Consider the following 5,175-nt stretch of genomic DNA (forward strand, 5'->3'; position numbering starts at 1 on the left):
AGCACCTACGGTGTGTAGAGGTCAGAGGGCAACCTGAGAGCCAGTTTCTCCTTCTGCCTTGGGTTGAGGCGCGGCCTCTCATAGTTTCTTCTGTACTGGAGCCTCTGGCCACTTCCCATGTCTCCCGTCTCACTCCAAGAGTGCTGAGATTACAGATGCCGGCAGCCACATCTGGCTTTTGATGCGGGTTCTGGGGACTGAGCTCAGGTGGGTCACATCTCCCTGGCTCCTATCTGAGCATATGACCCCCATCATGGAAGACAGAGACATGAGGTGACTGACCACACTGCACCAACAGTCAGGAAGCTGTGGGAGAAGGGTCCTGGCCTTAGAGGGCTTTCTTCTTTGTTCATTTTTATTCAGTGTAGGACCACAGCCCAGAGGATGGTGCCGTGTAGAAGGAGCGGTGGGCTGCGTTCCTGCTACCTGGCTCCCGGCCGCCTGGCTAGCTTATGCCCCTAAATAACAACACACAAATTGTATTCTTTTAAACACTGCCTGGCCCATTAGTTCCAGCCTCTTAATGGCTAATTCTCACACTTTGATTAACCCATTTCTATTAATGTGTGTAGCACCACGAGGTGGTGGCTTAACGGGAAAGATTTAGCAAGTCTGACCTGGTGGCTGGCTCCATCAAGTCTGATTCACTTCCCTTCTTTCCAGCATTCTGTTCTGTTTACCCACCTATGTTCTGACCTATCAGGCCAAGCAGTTTCTTTATTAATTAACCAATGAAAGCAACAGATAGACAAATGACCTTCCCACATCATTGCCGCACACATTGAGGGTGGGTCTTTCTACCTCAACTAATTCAGCCTAGGAAATTCTAAAGGCTGATGAGTTGATGGTGAAGATGAGCCATCACACTGCCACACCTGAGGGCCAATTCCAGGCCCATCTTGAACTTCTGGAAGGGACAGGAAGGATGTTGTCGTTACTCTAGCTGTTACCTGGCATCAGCTGAGTCCTGAGCTGGGTAGCCTTTGAGGACTTCCCTCCTTTGGACCCTGATTGTGTGTGAGAAAGACTCGGGACACTGGGTTTGCACAGTCCAGTCAGTCAGACCCTCCCTCTGAGCGAGAAACAGAGACAGAGAGGGCTGGATACCAGAGCTGGGAGAACCTAGGGCAGGGAAGACTCAGAGCAGGGAGGATCCACAATGGGGAGGACTCAGAGCGGGGAGGACCCAGAGCAGGAAGGACCCACAGTGGGGAGGACCCAGAGCTGGGAGGACTCAGAGCTGGGAGGACCCAGAGTGGGGAAGACCCAGAGCTGGGAGACCCAGTGTATGCAGTTCAGTTTTGAACACAGAGCTCTTGTCATGAAAGGTCCTCAGGCCCTTTCCCCTTCGTTGGGGGTTCCCTGGGAGCAAGCTGTGTTCCCTATAACATGTTGATGCAGGAACAAGATGGGGTGCTTTGTCACGGTCACTTGCTCCAGGTATAGAGTGACTTGCACCAGAGCGACTCTCTCTCTTTCCATGCTGGCAACTTCTGAAAGCAGCATCCCGACTTCCTGAGAAGCTGAGCTGGGGACTCTGGGTTACTCCCAGGTTACTCCTCCATCTCTGCCAGTTCTTATTCAACTAGGGATAGGGTAGTCCCTGGATAGGGCCAAAGCCAGGGCTAGGATCTAAGGCTAACTTGTCATGGGGTCTTCTAGTTGTTTCTTTGCCATGTGGTTGTTCTAAAAAGTGACTATGTGTTTGTGTGACACAGGCGTGAGTGTATCTGCACACACACCATACTGCTCACACACCTACATGTACACCATACACCATTCACACACCTGCACACGCACCATACACTGCTCACACACCTGCACATGAACCATACACCGCTCACACACCTGTACACACACAGTGACGTGTTTGAAAGTCAAGGTGACAAGGTATAGACTTTTATTGGCTCATTCATTGTCTGCTTGACTAGGTGTGGAGTCAACGGATGAGTCTTCAAAGGTGTTCCCAGGCGGTTAACTGAGGTGGAAGACCACCTGAAGGTGAGAGGCTCCATCCTGTGGGCTGGGACCCATGAATTGAATGAAAAACAGACTTAGAAGGCAAGCTGCATCATCATCCTCCCCTCTCCATTTCTCAGTCTGCCTAGATGCCTGGAGTCCCAGTGACGCACTCCTGCAGCCTTGACTTTGGCCCCGCCCCGCCATGATGGACTCTGCACCCTCAAACCACAAACAAAACAAACCTTTCCTCCCATACATTGCTTTTCTGTCAAGCATTGGGTCACAGTGATGAGGAAAGGAATCGATCCACATGGCTCTCTCCTCTAAGGCCCCCAGCCTCCCTGCAGCCAGACCTTTCCCAAAGCCACCCCAGCTGAGCTGCTCCCCCCTCTTCCATGCCCACATAGGACGGCACCCAGATGCCCACAGCCAGGTACAGAGGATAAAAATACCCAGTGGAAAAACACATGGCTCCAAGTCAAACATTAACCTGTGGGGACTGGTGTGCCAGCCCCAGGTTCCCTCCCAGGCTACCCGACTACCAACACCGCTGGCAGAAGTGTCCCCTCCCTCTGGCCATCACTGAAAACCTCAGGCACTCACTGCTTCTGCTAAGGGGTGTCAGAGAGTCCACCTGAGAACCCCCAGTCCCAAGGTGTGGGTGCCCCCAATCCACAGAGTGTGGTGAAGAAAGCCTCTTCCTGCCCTAACTGGGAACATTCCCCCACTTACCCTTACCCCAAGAGTCGAGTCTCATGTAGCTCAGGCTAGCCTTAAGCTGACACTATAAAGCCAAGGATGACCTTGAACTTCCTGCCTCCCCCTCCTGAACTGTGTGTTCCACCATGCCTGCTCTGTGCAGCGCCAGGGGTGGAACCAGAGCTTTGGGTGTGCTAGGCCAGCATTCTGCTAACTGAGCACTGTTCCCAGAGCTACCTACAACACTTCTGAGGGTCCAGATCCCTGGCTTCTTCAGGGAAGGCATCCTGGCCCACAGCTGCCCACAGCTTCTCTGTCCTCTTTCTTTTTGGCTGCAGACTTGAGCTCACTTAGACTCTGGAAGGGAAGGAAGATTGGAAGGAAGGATGTGAGGGAAAAAGAAAGGGCTGCTGGAGGGAGGGACAGTGGGCCACAGCAGGAGGGAGGACTGGCCCCCACATGCTGGAAGGCCACCTGGAAGAGCTATGCGAAGAGGGAGCCAGCGAGCTGTGCCTCTTTGTGCCCATTCCCTGCATGCCTGTGTCTGGTATTTTCTAAGACTAGGGAGGCCAGAAGGTGGATTCCTCCCAAGGGCCCTCGGGATCTAGCAGGCAGGGTAGGGTCCCCACAGCTACCTGATGCTGATCGGCTGAGAGGCCTGACCCCGCCTCTGCCGCCTCCTCCTCCCACACCTGTGAGGGCCAGTGCCCAACAGTTCTAGGAAATGTCTGCCCTGTACATTTGAGCTGGGGCCAAATGCCCTGTTTTATGTCAAGGAAGTTTGACTGTATACCTCACAAAGAAGATGGTCCATAGGAAACACACCTGCCCATTCCTCCAGCTGGGGTGGGTGTGTGTGGGGTCAGGGTACAGACATCTGCAGCCCAGGGGTTTCTCCGGGGCCAGGGAAGACCCATCCTCTGCGATGCCCACAGCAGCAGCACAGGGCCTGCTGGATGTATAAATATTAACTTCTAATGGGAAGTAGAGTGGGTCAGCGAGGGCCACCTGCCTCCCAGGCTGCCAAGTGTTGGGCTGGCCCCTGGGTTTAGAGTCCAGCGCCCGGCAGAGCAGGGAAGCCTGGGACCCGCAGTTTCCGAAACACTGGGGCTATTTTGCACACAGGAATTCCTGCCCAGGACTTCCACCGGGGTTCCCTAGGGTGTTTCTCACCAGGCTGGTGGTCACTGTGCCAGGAAGGGCATCTGGAGACAACTCCAAAAGGCCTGGCTTGGGCAGGCTACCCAGAAGACCCTGGGGGCTCTGAAGGCCCTCCGTTTAAGGTCAACTTCTGGTCTTTATGTGGTGCCTATCACGCAGAAGTTATTCCACTAAAAAGTACTCTGCTTGATGATTCTCTCCTTGTTGGGCCTCAGGTTCCCCATCTATAAAATGGGAGCACTCACACCCTGTTCACAGGACTGAATGAGGGACTCTTTAGATAGTCGTTGTTGGGCACTTGTTGGTCTTGTCACTACCAGCGCAGTTGTCACTTATGCCTCTGGCCTCCTCATTTGGATTTGGTCTGGATTTTGGTCCCTCGAGAGCTGGGCTGGAGGTCCAAGGCTCCAAGCATGTGTTCCTTTCCTTGGCTCCGGCACACACCCGGTCTTTCCCTCCCCGCCCCAACGGGCAGAACAGCATCACAGCTTCCCTCATTATCACGCTGACATTTGTTTTGGCTCTTGCAGCAATGACCTGTTGAACGAACAAAGGCTGAGGGAGACCAATAATGGGATGGCCAGGAGCCCAGCTTTGGAAAGAGCCGCAGGCAGAGGTGTTGGTCCGTGCCCTGACCTCAGGCCGGAGGAACAAAGCTGCGGGGGCAGGGAGGTGGGTGTGAGGTGGAGGTCAGGACGGGGCTCCCCAAGCCGAAGACCCAAGCTGGGGGAGGGAGGCTTGCATCTGGATGCCATCTGGATCAGAGCAAACACCCAGGGGCCACTCAAGGAAATGCTTGCTTGAGAGCAAATCAAACCCTGCCCGAAATCACCAGCAAGCCCTTGAAGCGAATGTCTGAATGTCTGAGGAGAGGAATGTGTCTGAGGAGAGCTGGGGGTGGGGAGCCAGAGTTAGGAGGAAGAGAGGAAGGGGAAGCGGGGGGGGGGGGGGGGGGGGGGGGGGGGGGGGGGGGGGGGGGGGGGGGGGGGGGGGGGGGGGGGGGAAGGGTTCAGCCCTGTAGACACACCCTCTAGGGGGTATGAAGAATATGGGGATCCCAAACATGAAGGGAGTTGGCTTTGCCTCAGAGTCCTGGGTTTCAGAACCCCTTGTCAGACCCTGGCCCCTTCAGGGGTGCTACCCTGCAGGTCAATAGCTGTCCGCACTGACAGAGTGTCTACTGTGTGATAGTCCCAGAGGAGACCTCAGAAGTGCGACCCAACCAGTGTGGGTGACCTGGAGTCTGACAGACTGGATTCCACTCTGTGTTTGGCCCAAAGGGCCATTCCTGGTGGCCAACTAGCTTGTCCCCATTCTCATATCTTAGTGAGTTGTCACCTTGCAGGTTTTGGG

The 5,175-nt window shown here is 54.7% G+C and overlaps 1 long non-coding RNA gene across 2 annotated transcripts; it reads right to left on the bottom strand.

The window, feature by feature from the left end:
* Positions 1–1,902: 1,902 nt before the first annotated feature.
* LOC126488960 (uncharacterized) lies at positions 1,903–3,607 on the bottom strand. Of its 2 annotated transcripts, none has more exons than XR_007588830.1 (3): positions 3,455–3,607; positions 2,903–3,018; positions 1,903–2,023 (listed from the first exon to the last, which is right to left on the bottom strand). It is a non-coding gene; the product is annotated as an uncharacterized lncRNA (long non-coding RNA). The 2 variants fall into 2 exon arrangements; XR_007588831.1 differs by having other exon boundaries at positions 2,899–3,018.
* Positions 3,608–5,175: the final 1,568 nt, after the last annotated feature.

Source organism: Alexandromys fortis, unplaced genomic scaffold, assembly GCF_014885135.2.
Source record: "Alexandromys fortis isolate MF-2015 unplaced genomic scaffold, M_Fortis_MF-2015_v1.1 scaffold_212, whole genome shotgun sequence".
Taxonomy (NCBI): domain Eukaryota; kingdom Metazoa; phylum Chordata; class Mammalia; order Rodentia; family Cricetidae; genus Alexandromys; species Alexandromys fortis.